At 54.4% G+C, this 15,252-nt stretch overlaps 1 long non-coding RNA gene across 1 annotated transcript; it reads left to right on the top strand.

Moving 5' to 3' along the window:
* Window positions 1-7,296: 7,296 nt before the first annotated feature.
* LOC311204590 lies at window positions 7,297-9,650 on the top strand. The gene is made up of 3 exons (XR_014618075.1): window positions 7,297-7,804; window positions 8,343-8,427; window positions 9,410-9,650. It is a non-coding gene; the product is annotated as an uncharacterized lncRNA (long non-coding RNA).
* The last annotated feature ends 5,602 nt before the right edge of the window (window positions 9,651-15,252 follow it).

Raw genomic sequence — 15,252 nt, 5'->3', positions numbered from 1 at the left:
AGATGAGGTGTGTCTGGCCACATGCCTGTTTTGTCAACACTCTTAGAGTTGACGATGATGATGATGCAGAGTGTTGATCAGCAACTGGCTGATGGTTCTTCCCAGTGGCTTGTTCACCTTTCTACTTCTTTCCCCCCCCTTTAGATGCTGTCAGTGAACAGAGCTCTAGTGGAAAGAGGGCTGGCTCAGCGGCTTGACCACTAGAGATGCCCCAGATGCTCTGACGCTTATTTCTGCAGAGAAATCTTCTTTTGCACTGTTACAATTTGGTTTGGCAAGTTCTTAAAAGAAAACGTTCTCTTACCAGTGTGTGGAGTTTTTCTGGTCTGTTCAAACACATTTCGTAGGGAGCACAGCTCGTCCTTACGCGGTGTCTGGGTCACACAAGACCGGGAGATACTTCATGGGAGGATGAACGTGCACCATGTTATTATGGCTTAGACACACTAGGAGTAAAAAAACCCAAACCAGCTACTCAAAAACCTACTAAATACAGCCTGGTGCTAACGTGAGATTCGTGGCCAGCGATGCACAGAAGACCAGCAGTTTGTTGCTGCTTAGAAACATCCAGTCATCAGTTTCCACACAGCATCCTTGAGCTCCTGGATCCTCACGCTGTAGATGAGGGGGTTCACTGCTCAGGGAACCACCAAGTAAAGAAATGCCACTACCAGGTTCACTTGTCTGTGGAGACAGGACAAGGGGCAATGGCATCTTGTAGGAGCGTAGGAATTTCCACACCAACATGTGGAAGAACTTTTTCAGTGAGAGTGAGGGAGCCCTGGGACAGGCTGCCCAGGGGAGTTTGGAGTCTCCTTCTCTGGAGCTATTCCAGCCCCATCTGTACGCCGACCTGTGTGACCTGTCCAAGGGAAACTGCTTTGGCTGGGGGTTAGACCCAGTAAAAAATAGGCGAGTTCCACGGACTTGTGGAGGGCTGGATGTGTCCCTTGGTCAGTTGCTCCTCTATTCAATCTTGGAAGTGGGCAAGTTTTTCTTTAGTAAGCGGCCATCGCTCGACCCAAACGGGGGGTTGTATTTTCCAGGTTAATTTTCAAGTAAGCTGCCCACTTTCTATGGTCACCATCAAAACTCCTTTTGCTCTGTGCCCAGCCTTGCTCTCAGTGGATAAACGCATCCCTGAGCCTGTGGCACATACGAGCAAATGCTGCAAACCGATTCATCAGGAGACAGTGATTTCTGGGTGGGTTGGGTGGGAGGTGTGGATGGGAGCGGTGGGTGTAGAGACCAAGTGGGTCCCTGATCCGATGGCTGACAAGGCAGATTCTGGCCAGGCGGCTTCGGGACCGTCTCTGTAGGGCTTTTGTCCGTGTGCACAGGCTCCTTGTCAGTGTCCATGGGCTCAGGAGGTGCCGTGGGGACAACACTGACCGGTGCTTTAGTCTGTGTTTCTCTGTATCCGTAGCCTTCGGGTGGGGGGGCGGTCGGTCCTGGGACTGGGGGCTCAAACCCTTTCCCAGCAGGCCGTGCCGTTGCCGCCAGAGCTTTAGCAGCCCCCGTGGCATCTGTCTGCTCCGCTTTTATGCTTTCCAGAGTGGACATCCCAAGTTTCCCAGCAGCAGCAACTCTCTTGCCCTTCTTGTCTCCCCTAGAGACTGCATCCCATAATTTATCCCCCACCCCTTGCCAGGTGTTTACACTGAGCACTAAGTGCAGTTGGAGTGAAACTCCATGGTCACAACCCCACCGCAGCAGACGCTCCAGTGCTGGCTCATCCTATTTTATGCCTCTTTGAAAGGGTTGTTGCTCAAATCCTGACTATGGCCCTTTCCTCACTAGAGAACTCATTCCCCAGAGCTGTAACAGCTGCTCACCTTCTCAGCTGTACTGCTGCAGGGTGTTGTTTTCTCTTCTCTCCACCATCCTTGAGCACTGTCTGGTTGCTGCAGGGATTGTTTCCAGCTGCTCTTTTCCTCTGGAGTTTGTGGTGACCGGCAACGAGCAACACCCAATTCGATATGAATTTCAGGTGAAGCCGTTTATTGGGTGAAATCCCACAGATTAGAGACATTTGTTACTGCAAAGGTGGCAAGCTGAACAACTGCTACTTGGTTACACACACTGTTCACACCCCACTGACTGGTTTGTGATTATAACGAGTTCTGATAACCCATCTTATCGCCAAATATCCTTAGTTTACCTTTGATGCCTAAAAGCATCCGCACACCGGCTGTTTGCCCATCTTCTTGTGGCCGGTTCTGGGAAGGAAGAAGCTGGGTGCTATCTGGGGAGGATACCGGGCAGAGGAGCGGCTGGAGAGGGGCGTGTCTATGCAAATAAAGATCAGAGGTGCGCGCAGGGGCTGCTGGGAGTGCTCGGTGCGGAGCTCTCCGCCGGTTAACGGAGCCGGGAGCAGCGGATCCCGGCGGGAAGAGGGGGATAGGCAGGGGAATATGAATGCGAGGGGGACCTGAGGGTGTTTCGGGGCAAATGTGTATTAACCGTGTTTTGTGTGAGTGCCGGCGGGGGTGTGTAGAGGTTCTGGTTGGCTGTCAGGTATCGCTTCTCGGCCTTTTGGCTAGGATCGAGGGTAGTACCTGCTCATTTTAGTTTAATATCTGATACGTCCTTAAGGAGAGGACTTTATGTTCGGCGATTTTTTGGTCCCGGGTGGGCATTCCGATCTCTTCGCCCCGGGAGGGATGGGTGTGCCTGGAGTCGGGTCCCGGTGAGGGGGATAAACCCGGCTTCTTGCCTGTCTCTAAACAGACCGTCTGTCTGCTGACAGGTGGTCCCTGTCTGTCGCGAGTCACAACCTTGCTCTCATTTATTTTGTTCTCCTTAGCACCTTTCCCTCCAAGCATCTTGCAATAGTTAGTCATTGAATTTACTCTTATTTATGTGTAAATTATAAATGCGATTTCTTATGCTCCCTTCTATACGTCCACCCCCATCAACCATGCCAGTGTCTTGGGAACAGCCTGTGCAGTTTGCTCTGTCCCCAGATCACAAACGTTCCCTTCACACCCTGAGCTCCTGAGCTCCTTTGTTAATTCTTTCTCCCCCTCCCTCCCTTCTGCCAGGATGTTCAGCAAGGAGAGAAGACGACGGACAAACAGCTCCTCCAACAAGGGAAGGGAGAATGGCCTGGAAGCCCGGCTGACCCGCTGCCCGCCAGCGCCAACAAGTCATGACAGGGAGAATAAGCCCTGCCCTTGTGGTGGGGACTTTGTAGCTGGTGTAAATGGGGCTGGGGGCTTCATCTGCTCTGTGCTGAGAGAGGCAGCATCTAGTTCTAGTGCTGGCAGCCTGACTTGAAGGCAGGAGATTCCCGGTGCTGGCTGTTCAAAGGGATCGATGCTCCTCCCGTCTGACACGGAGGAGTTTTGCCTCGTTGGGGAATCCTGTTCTCCCCGGGAAGGAGAAACGTGAGGTAAACACAGGGGGTGCCGGGATTCTCGGGGTGGAAACCCGGGGGCACCCCGAGAAGCCTCACCCCGGCTGCCCGCGCAGCTCCCTCCCTCCCCGCATCCCCGCCCTTCTGGCTCGGGCAGGGCAGGGGGAGCGGGGTGGCTGCGGGACCCAGCCGAACCCAGCGGGACAGGGGAAACCGACTCGTTCCCGCCCACTGGGTTCGGCCATTCCCGGCGGGTTCGGCCATTCCCGGCGGGTTCGGCGGCGGGTCGCTCGTCGCCGTTGCCCGGGCAGCCGGTCCGGCCGGTCCCGGGCGGGGCCGTTCAACGCTTCCCAAGTCCCCGCTCCGTGTCCCGGGACACGCGTCCTGCCCACCCGCCGCTCTCGCTCAGTCGAGCCTTCGGCCATGGCTGAGCCGGTCTGTGCTGCGGGAGCAGGAGCGGAGACCGGCCCCGAGCGCCGGGAGAGCGCTGGGGAAAGGGCTCGGTAAGCCCCGGGAGCCTCCGTCCTCTCCCCCGCTGAGCCGAGGGGAGGAGACCGGAGGGGGAACCTGCCCAGGGGCCGGGCCGCCGGCCGCTCCCACCCACCCGCGTCCCTCGGGCCGCAGAACCTGCGGTGGGGGGGCGGAGAGAGAGAGGAGAGGAGAGAGCCGCCCCTCTCCTGCCCGGGCTCTGCCTCCCCAGACAGGCGGCGGGAGGAGCCAATGGCGGGGCTGCCCCGCACAGCCCTGGGAGGGGCGGCCGGGCAGGGCCGGGCCGGGCAAGCGGGGGGCAGAGCCGGGGAGGGACGGCCCAGCCCGGCCCAGCCCAGCCTGGCGCTGCCCAGGGAGGGGGAGCAGCACCGCGCATGCGTGGCCGGCCCTGGGCCACACCCCCCCGTTGGCTCCTCCGCGTTCTCCCTGCCCAGACAGGCAGCGGTCGGAGCCAATGGCGGGGCTGCTCCGCACCCTGGTGGGAGGGGCCGGGCCGTGCCGGGCGCGGCGCAGGACGGGCGCGTTCCCGCCGCGGGCTGCCGGTGTTTGTGTCCCGATGGCTGCTGGGGCCCCTCGGCGGCCTCTTCGCCGCCGTCCGCCGCGCCCCCCGAGCTGTCCCCGGCCGCGCCGCCGCTGCAGAGGCCGCCCCCCAGGTCAGCGATCCGCCCCGAGGCCGCACGGCCTCCCGGGTGCGGCCTGCGGGACCTCTCCTGGGCGTTGGAGCCCAGGGCGGGAGCGGAGCTGCGGGTCCCCCCGCCCCGAGAAGGCCCCTGGCGAACCCGCCCCCCTTGGCCCCCCGGGGGCTTTTCCGTCTGGGAAGCGGGGAGTTGGGAAAGAAACGGGCCCTGGGAGCGCGCGTGGGGCAGGAGCAGAGGGCTCAGTGTGTGTGTGTGTGAGGGGGAGCAGCGGCTGGGGGCGAGTCCCGGCGTAGGGCGTGTGGAGACACGGGGCTGCCTTCCCGGGGCTGAACCAGTGCCAGCGTCCCGGAGCTCCCAGGCACAGATGGTGGGTGGTTGTGGGGTTGGAAGGGACCTGAGAGACCCATCTTGTTCCGGCCCCCCTGCTATGGGCAGTGATGGCCGTGCTGTGCCTGTGGCTTCTGTGTCCCAGGGTAGAAAGAGGCAAAACTGCGGGTGTGGATGGTGAAACCCCCGGGGAGAGTAACTCAGCGTTGTGCACAGGGGCATTGCCCCGCTGAAGGGCAGTGTGTGGCTTGGGGGGGTGTTAACCTGTGCAGAGTAAAAGAAAAAGCCCCTTCCACGTTAGCCAAAGCCCTGTGTTTGGTGCTGGGAACAAGCGTAACTCATGAAGAAGCATTAACAGAAGGGAATTACACCACTGTAGTGGGATAATTAGCGGTGCCTTGGCTGGGAGAGGTGGGGGATGCTCTGCGGTGTCTGTGAGTGTGTCTGAGATGATCCCAGGGGGGCTTGGAAAGGGAACTCCAGCAATTAGCTCTGGGAGTTTTGCTTGTGTGAAGCTGAGCCGTGGTTGTACATCCCTGTTCTGTGTCTTCTCTCCACAGCCCTCATCTGCCTGTGGAACATCCTGATGGGCAGGAACCTCCAAAGCTACAACCAGGTGGCGCCCATGACAAAGGTAGTTCACAGCCCTGGTTCTTCTGGGGTTTGGTGTCCCTTGTAAAACTGAGGGGTGTCTGAAACTGCAGAAGAGTGTGCAGCTTGGAATGAATCCCAGTGCTCTGGGTGGGATCGAGGAGCTGGGCTGCCATGCAAATGGCGATCTGAACCCCCTCTTAAGTCACGCTGTCATGTGTTCTGCTTTTGTTGTTCAGATGATGCCATCCCTGGGTGTGAAGAGAAGGCTGAAGAAGCTGCTGCTGCTGCGGTGAAGGTACCAGCCAGGGCAGCAAGGAAACGCCGATCTTCGGGCAGCGATGCCGCTCCAGGAGCAGAGTCTGTGGGAGAGGTTAGCAGAGACTTTCCTGACCCTGTGCAGCCTCAGGCTCTTCTTTGCCCTTGACAGCAGGCGCCTCTTGTGTGCTGGGTTTGCCTCGCTCAGGTTTGCCTGCTCTGCTCTGGCATGTGGAGCTGAGGAAGGAGCACCCAAACTACATGACCATGTGAGAACAATCGCCTGCTTCCTCTGGATAAAGCCCTCTCTGCTGGGTTGGGTATCCACCGGCCCGGGAGAGGATTCCCCTAGGACTTTGGCTCTGTAAAAACGAGTCCTGAGCTGCTTGACCCCTTAGTTTGGCTGGGAGGTGCCGTGTTCTTTTTCTTACTGCCCCGTAGGGTGAGAGGAGTAAGAAACCCTCATGCTCTATTATTTGTCCCTGAGAGCACCATTGACTCTTTGTTTGTACAAAACCCCTTTCTGAGGGGCTCAGCTCTCCCCGAGCCAGAGTCAGGGCTGAACTTTGGAATGCTGAGGAGCTGCCTGAGGGGAACTGGGCAGGAAGCCTGAGGGGGTTTAATCCCTGCACATAAGAGAGCCCCTATTAACAATGAAACCCATTTCGCTCGGCATCTCAGTCCCGGAGCTGCCTTGGATGCAGCCAGCTCCAGCTGCGATATGGCTGCTGCCAGCTGCCCAGAAGGAAACTGGTTTGGTTTGGGGTGTTAGATCCCCAGAACCCTTTTTGGGTTTGAATCTGGGGTTCAGCCTGGCGATACCTCATGCCCAGTGCAACTTGCTGCAGTTGCCAGTAAGGAAATCTGAGACTGTTCTAAAGGAACAGAACACAGGGAATGTGGGGATGTAGGGGAGAGAGTAAAGACTGACCTTTGGGGAAGCTCATCAACCTCCTCAGTTGCCTTTAACAGTGGCTGATTTGCTTATGCTCTCCTCTTGTAGATCAAATGCCTTGTGGGACTCCCTTGGGCAATGGAACACTCTCCCTTTAGGACAAGACAGCTCCTTGTGCCAGGTAAAACCCTTCTGTTTGCTTTGACTTTCTTCTCTGAAAGGTTTGCTTTCCATTTCATTCCTGAAGATCCTCTGTGCTGCCCAACATTTGTCTCTGTGTCCGCACAGGGATGTTCTTCCAAGGTTTCCTGGGCTGCTTTCCTAAGGGAGGTGAACCTTCAGTAGCTTTTTATTTTTCCTTACTCCCCTACCAGCTAGAGATGTTTTTGTTTTTTGTTTTTTTTTTTTTTTTAATCTGGGGCCGTGAAATGTAAGGTAATGACAGGGGATGCCAGGATTTTCTCTCTTCCTTTCCACCTCCCCTGGTCCTTCTCGCACAACTTAGAGGCAGTTTTCTCTTTTGGGTAACCGTGAGGTGACAAATTTGATTCCTGCCCCTCTGGTCTGCCCGAGTTCAGAGTCACCCAGCTGAGTGTGAAGAGCCTCTGCACAGAAATGCCCACTGTGTTTTGTCATGACACCAGTGCAGGATGTTTGACAGTCTCGTTGTACTTTAGGTATTTGTTTTCCTTTAGCTGTGGCTCCCCACTCACATGTAGACAGTTGTGTAGGAATAAATTGTCTCCTTTCTGGTGCTCTGACACGTATCAATGCCAAATGCCGTGCTTATAAACACTGTGGTTCCTTTCTGTTGTTTTTTCCTGCCCCACAGTGCTCCAGCCTCCTCGACTGCTGAGGCCCCCTTGACTGCTCCAGCCTTCCCCCCTGCTCCAGTCTTGTACAGTGCTCCAATCTACACCGTTGCTCGAATCTACTCTGGAGTTAAATCACACCCCAGTCTTCCATCCTACTGCTGTGTTCCATCCTACTGCCGTGTGCCATCCTACTACTGCCGTGTGCCATCCTACTACTGCCGTGTGCCATCCTACTACTCCAGCTTGCCATCCTACTTCCATTTTCCATCCTACTACTGCCACATGCCATTCTACTCTGCTGTTCCACCCTTGCTCCGTCTTCCATCCTTGTCCGGTTTTCCAACCTTCTCCAGTCAACCAGTGACAACTCTGTATCAGCTGGACCAACAGAAATATGGAGGAGATCCCTTTCCATCTGGGACTCCAAAGACCTGTGAGTATCCCCATGATTCGTACCTGTCCCACTTGGTGGGTAGACTGTAGCTGCACCACACAGCAGGAGGACGTAGTATCTGGTTGTCGGGACTTGTGGAGGGTGACACATTACTGCACCCCCTTAGGTACCCGCTACTTAACTCAGGCTTGTGGTTACATGGTGCTCTTCAGTCCTTTTTTCATGCTGTTGGTGACTCTCTCTGTGGCAGCAGAGCTTTGAATCCCCGTAAGCTGGTGGTTGTAACACCATGTGTTGGAGGGCAGACAGCAGGTATTGTCCCAGCCCCCGGCCTGGGAACTTCCTCTGCCCAAAAGCTTTTGTATTTCCTCTTCCTGGAGGTGCACCTGGTATGTGGGTACAGGGTGGGCATTGCAGTTCCTTGCTCGGTTCTCCTGTTCCTCCTCTGACAAGGGGTGATCTGGAGGGTTTCTAAATGAGCTTCTGCTGTTGTGGGAGTCTCCTTCAGCAGCTGGCTTTTTGTGGGAATAAATGCTGGAGATAAAGAGGATCTTTTGTTCTCTTTTGGGTTAAACAGCAAATTCCTGCAAGAAGAAAACCGGGAGAAAAGAAAGGTGGAGCTGGCTTGTTCCCAGGGGACTCCTCACAGCACAGAGCCCCACGTAAGTGAGCGCTGCTTGGGTTTGGAAAATGAACTGTGGCTCCTTGTGGTGAGGGTCTGAACCCATCCGAGTTCAGCCCAAGTCATCAGCCCGGAGCTTCTCCTGTTCTTATGGCACCACCTCTGGCTGCGAGCGGAGCGGGAAGCTGGGTTGGACTCTCCAAGCAGAGCCTCTTCTCGCTGGCCCAGTGCTCTCTTTGCTGTTTTGGGGTTGGGGTTTGTTTCATCAGTCTGCCCCATTCAGGTGAATCTGACTTTGTCCCCATTCCATAAGTTTTTAAGGATCTGTTGAGCCCTTGTCAGAGACCGTAGGCTGCCAAACCCAGCTCTGGGATGAGGATTGATTCTGGCTTGGAGCACAGAGCCCGGTGTGTGACAGAGCAGGGGCTGGTGCCAGTGTTTCTCAGGACATTCCCTCCGAGGGAAAAGCGAGGCCTCAAGCCTTGATTGCAGAGACACGGCGCTGTGCAGAGCTGGGTGTGCCGAGAGCTGGGGGGACCCGCCGAGGCTGCGGGAGTGGGAAGCGCATCCCGAGTTGGGTGCGGTTAGCGCAGGGCTGGTGTGGGTAACGCCTGCTGCTCGTCCTCTGAGGGAACGGCACATCCTCTGCCTTCCTCTGCCTTCCCTAGGAAATCCCTCAGCAGCAGAAGAGCAGCGACTGTGGGGGTTTCGCCTGCCAACACGCAGACAGCATCTCCCAAGACGAGCCCATGACCTTTCCTCAAGTGAGCGAAGGTTTCCAACAGCTCCAGAGCTTTTTTGCCCTGGGTTTTTTCAAGAGCTGGGGGAGGGGAGTTCAGGCAGCAGCCTGGGGCAGGGGCTGAGGGTTTGTACCTCTCCTTGGGCACGCGCTTGCTGGGGTCGGCACTTTGGGGTGGCCTCAGCAGGGCAGAGCTGCGCTCCCCGTCCCTAACGAACCGGGTGTTTGTGCCTCCTTGCCACCCTGACTTTCTATTTAATGGCTTTCTCTCTCCTCTTTCCAGAGTCACATCCCTCACTTCCACAGGAAGATGGTGTGGGCCATAATCCACCAGCAGCTGCTGTGAGACGGGCACCACTGCAGTCACACTGTGATCCCCTTGGACTGACCCTCGTTTTAGTTTCTCTTCTGAAGTTTGACCAAGTCCCTGCAACGTGGGGTTGGGTTTGTTGTTCTGTTTTTGTCTGTTAAATGTGCAAAGAGAAATATTTATTTATTTTATTGCATTAAATATTTAAATTCTATAAAAAAAAAAGCCGTGCTGGTGTGAAGCTGTTTGGGACCGGAGCGGCGTTGACCCTATAAACAATATGTCATCAATCATGTTGGAGTGGGTTTTTTGGGGTTTCTTTCTGTTATTTCCCCCTTATATTCTCACAGCTGCTCTAACTCCTTTAAAATCAAAATCGAATCCTACACTAGAACCAAAATAACGTAGAAGTGAAGCTGTTTTATTAGGGTGACTGTCACATTTCCCCCTTTGAAAGTTTTGATAATCATACTCAATACTTTCACATACTCAAATTGTGGCTTCATTGAATGTCAAATTGTCATGTGCAACTTCTTTAAGAAGTTGCAATTCAACTTCTTTAATCAAATTATAATTTATTTTTTAGATTGAACTGCTATTGATATTAGATTTGTATTTATTTTCTTATCCAAACTTGTTCACCTGCTTTTACTTGCCAAGTTACAGGTTTGTAACGGGGCCTGTGAGTGTGATAAACAGAGATACTTCAGGTTTTATTCATTCTCACTTCTTTTATTACTATGACGTTAGTGCTATGCCTATTCTCTTAAAAAATAGTAATTAAAAAAAAAAAACCCAGTCCTGTATCTGCTGCAGATGGACTAATAAAACTCTAGTTTGACAGGATCTTGAATCTCCTGGCTTTGTCCCCATCTGCAAGATGTGCATCCTGGTTTTCTGCCTGCTGCCCCCCTGTCTCAAGCCAACCCACTAGAGGTCTAGAATTGCAACAGTTGCCAGGGACCTCTGGTGACCAACCAGTGACATCTCTGTCAGAGGGGCATCACCTGGGAGGTCACTTCCCAGAGGGGAAGCACCTCCAGCCTTGTCAGGGGAGATCACCTCCGGTCTTGTCTGGGGAGATCACCTTGAGCAGGTCACACACGACGGTGTCCAGGTAGGTTTTGAGTCCCTCCAGAGAAGGAGACTCCCCAGCCTCCCTGGGCAGCCTGGGAGGAATTTCCTTTTCTTCTTTTCTTCATTTCTTAAATCTTCTCTTTGATGGCTCAGCCGGGTGATGGTAGAGATGGTAAAGCCGGTATTTACTCCGTCTGCCCTTTCTCCAGACTTTATCCTACCTCCTGGGTCTGGGATTCCTGAGGGCCCCTTCTAGACAGGTGGATCCTGTCCCTCTCCAACAGGTTGGAGTCACCAAAGAACATCCCCTTGTTGTCCAAGCCAACCCCCTGGCCTTAGTACCAGCCGTGTAGCCAGGAGTTGAGAGGCGTGAGATTTCCCAGCCCGTTCAGAAAAAGGAGGAAAAGCCAACTTGGGCACCAGTGTTTTCCACTGGCACCCCCAGGGCTTTCTGGTCTTCTTGATTCTGCCTGGTGAAATTGTTTGAAGTATAAAGGTGAAGTCAGGTGAAATCCAGAAGTCTATTGGTGCGAAATGTCCTGATATATGGTCTTGGGTGAGGAACTTGTTGTGTGCTCTCTGGTAGGGACGTGAATTTCAGGACTGGAATTCAGGGACAGAATTTCAGGACTGGAATTCAGGGACTGAATTTCAGGACATGAATTTCAGGACTGGGAAACGACCCAGTTGGTGCTCATAGAAACACCTTCAGGCATTTATGAAGCTTCAGGCTTTGTGTTACTTTCCCACTGACGATTGTAAGGTGCTTTCTTGTTTCTCTTCCCAGCTGTAATCCCTGAGGCTGTGTAAAATGGCTGGGCGCTTCCACAGAGTCCTCCTGTGTGCCATACCTGGAGTGCTGGCACTTGTTGGCTGCTGGTGGCTGTACTGCCAAAGGAGAAAGTCTGCCACCTTTAATCAAGAAGAAAGAGCCGCTGAAGAGCAGCAGGAAACACCAGCAGCGAGTGTTGGGGCGAGAGAGGCAGCCTCCAAGGAAGAGCAGTGCCCAGGGGATGAAGCCTCAGCCTCCCTGCCTCTGGAGATGGCGAGCGTTGCGTCCTCTGGCTGTGCACGTGCATCTGAAGGTGGGACGAGTGCGAAGGCCCCGCCGCAGAAGACAACGTGGTCTGGTGCATCAGGCCAGCAGTTGGATTCACAGAGGGTATCTGCAAGCCAAGATGTGCCTGCTGAGCAGAGCTCAGTACCAAGAGAAAAGCCTCCCACTCTGGCTCTACCTGAAGGCAGCATCGTGCCCCACAGTAAAGGGGTGCATAAAGAGGATGAACTGGCCTTGCATCTTGACGGTACCAGGGCAGCAGGAATGGGTGAAGGTCACTCAGGAGGTAAGGGATTTCCAAATCCTCCTACAAATACATGGGGACCAAGTGTTTTATGTGCTGTACCCCTTCTGCTTCAGAACATGTCTAAATCTATCCTCTCCCTCTAAATCTATTCCTCTCAGCAGAGGAATATTTGGCCCTTGTACAGGTGGGTATGCATTTGCTCTCAGAATTCCCATCGCTGTTGGCTCTGGGTGAATTTCAGGGTCTGCTGCAAAGGGGTGAATGGGCTGGTCCCCTTTCAGCATGGAGTTTACTGTCTAAAGCTGAGGGTGTGCTTGAGCAGCCCAGTGAAATGGGCCGTGTCTGGGTGCTGAACACCCCGCTGCTTTGAGACCTGCTCGTATGAATGGTTTCTGCTCCCGTTGAGGCAGCCTCCAGTAAGCACGGGGTCCTTCTCTCTTTATGGGCTGCTGCTGAATGGATGGATGGCAGCAGGTTTCTGAGGTGCTGCTGGGCGAGGCAGAGACGTGCTCTGAGGAGCTGTGGTTGAGTCAGTTGGTTGCAGACCAAGTGCCCTTGAACCCTGTCAGTTCTGTGTGAAGAGCTGGCATGGCCCCCCACGTGCTGAACTCCAAGTCAATGCTGGCCACATGTTTTTACAGCAGCATACACACCCTACTTTCTGTGTCCTGCATAGACTTGGCCAGCAGATGAATGCCTGCTATTCCCAACTGGATATTCCCACCCTGCCAACTCCAGTAGAAGGCAAGTAACTCAACTGCTCACAAGCTGTTTGCTTGAGAAACTTGTAGGGTCATGCAAAAGCCCAATGCCCCTGAGCACGGTAGTGGCAGACAGACTTGAGAGTCCAAGGCAGCTCTGCTGTGTCGCAGCTGCAGGCGGGTCTGATGGAGGGGCAGGGGTGTGGAAGGGAGATGGGAGCAGCAGAAGGAATGCTGTTGGTTCTCAGGAGGTCGCTGTGCAGCGCGGCTGATCCGCCCGAAGGGCTCGTTTCTGGGCATCCACTCACCCTGAGCTCTTCTGCTTTGCAGTTGGCAGGATCTGCGTGGCTCCGGCTCTGGATGGGGCGTGGTTACGGGCTCAAGTCAATAGGTACTTTGAAGAGACCGGTGAAGTGGAGCTCCGCTACGTGGACTATGGAGGCTACAACAGAGTGAAGATCGACCAGCTCAGGAAGATCAGGTCTGTAGCTCCTCTGCTGCTGCTGCTTGGATTGCTGGGAGCGTGGTCTGGGGTCTTTGGAGGGTCTTTACTTTTAAACTGAATTCCTGCTAAAGCAGTTGATTAATTGCCGTAACCTTCAAGGACACAGGAGAAACTTAAATCCATCTTCTTTGGGTTTGTTCCCTTTTCCTTCAGGTCTGACTTCTTATCGCTGCCTTTCCAAGCAGCAGAAGTTTTGCTGGACAACGTGGTCCCGCTGGCAGGTAACGGAGCTCTCGAGACGTACCCTGGTGGTGCTCTGGCAGGTTTCCCTGGGTGCCAGCTGTGTACCAGCCTTGATTCTGTCTCAGCCTTCTCCCTCCCCTTGCGAGCGCAGCCTCTGAAGGGACTGGAGTGAGGGCTGGAGAAAACGTATTTTCTTCTAAATGTGTGAGTGTGGCACAACCTGTCAGGCTCCAGGGGAGAGATGGGGAAGGGCCAGGCTTTCTCCTGTGTGGAGGGAGGAGAGAAGGAATGACTTTACTGAAGAGCAGGTTGGCAGGACCTTCAGGGTATAGGTGAAGTAGCTGGAGCTACTCTGCCACCTACTGTCCCGAAGGAGTTACCAAGGCAAATTTAGCTTTTAATTTGCTAGACAAACGCCTGAGATTTTCCTACTAGTCAGAGTCAAAACAGCAATGGCAGATGAAAAGTCTGCTCTTCTGCCTTTCAAGCCTCCCAATTCATCAGCTGCTGGAGTTCACATGCAGGTGGCTTTAGAAAGCGCTCGGTCCTTTCCCTTCGGCAGCACAGCAGGGATAATACTTGTGTGACCTCCAGCTGGATAGGCTGGGTCCAGCAAATGCCTCCAGCGGTGGCAGGGGAGGGTTCTCTGTTCGGGCTGCTGTCAGAGGTCAGGCAGGGCTGGTTGCTTAGTCCCTCCTGGCCTGTGAAGCCTGGCACCATCTCATCTGCTGTCTCCCGCTCTGCTCTCTCCACAGACGAGGATCACTTCTCATCCCAAGCGGACGCAGCCGTTGTGGAGATGACCAGAGGTGCAGTGCTGGTGGCGCAGGTCAGTGGGAGCTGTCTGGGAAAGCCTTGCTGCTGCTTTGAGTGCTGCTGTCGGCCCCTCTCCTCCAGCATCCTGTGTGTGCTCCAGGCCAGAACAAAGGCCCAGCTTGGACGCCCGGCTGCTGGGCAGGGCTCTCGTGGAGAAACCTTGGTGCTGAGACCTTCCTGGTGCAGCATCGGCAGCGCAGTGGCTGACGCTGGCCGTGCCAACTCTGTGGCTCAGGGCAGGGCACTGCTGAGAATCGCTCACGCTCGCGACCAGGACTGGTGTCTGTCTGCACACTGATGTCGGTCTGTCTTTTCCAGGTCACAAATTATGACAGTGCAACAGGTCTGCCACTGGTAGAGCTCTGAACTCGATGGGAGATGAGGTGTGTCTGGCCACATGCCTGTTTTGTCAACACTCTTAGAGTTGACGATGATGATGATGCAGAGTGTTGATCAGCAACTGGCTGATGGTTCTTCCCAGTGGCTTGTTCACCTTTCTACTTCTTTCCCCCCCCTTTAGATGCTGTCAGTGAACAGAGCTCTAGTGGAAAGAGGGCTGGCTCAGCGGCTTGACCACTAGAGATGCCCCAGATGCTCTGACGCTTATTTCTGCAGAGAAATCTTCTTTTGCACTGTTACAATTTGGTTTGGCAAGTTCTTAAAAGAAAACGTTCTCTTACCAGTGTGTGGAGTTTTTCTGGTCTGTTCAAACACATTTCGTAGGGAGCACAGCTCGTCCTTACGCGGTGTCTGGGTCACACAAGACCGGGAGATACTTCATGGGAGGATGAACGTGCACCATGTTATTATGGCTTAGACACACTAGGAGTAAAAAAACCCAAACCAACTACTCAAAAACCTACTAAATACAGCCTGGTGCTAACGTGAGATTCGTGGCCAGCGATGCACAGAAGACCAGCAGTTTGTTGCTGCTTAGAAACATCCAGTCATCAGTTTCCACACAGCATCCTTGAGCTCCTGGATCCTCACGCTGTAGATGAGGGGGTTCACTGCTCAGGGAACCACCAAGTAAAGAAATGCCACTACCAGGTTCACTTGTCTGTGGAGACAGGACAAGGGGCAATGGCATCTTGTAGGAGCGTAGGAATTTCCACACCAACATGTGGAAGAACTTTTTCAGTGAGAGTGAGGGAGCCCTGGGACAGGCTGCCCAGGGGAGTTTGGAGTCTCCTTCTCTGGAGCTATTCCAGCCCCATCTGTACGCCGACC

This window comes from Gallinula chloropus, assembly GCF_964237585.1.
Source record: "Gallinula chloropus genome assembly, contig: HAP1_SCAFFOLD_110, whole genome shotgun sequence".
NCBI classification, from domain to species: Eukaryota; Metazoa; Chordata; class Aves; order Gruiformes; family Rallidae; genus Gallinula; species Gallinula chloropus.
Note: the sequence above shows the minus strand (reverse complement) of the source record. Positions and strands in the feature narration are given on the sequence as shown.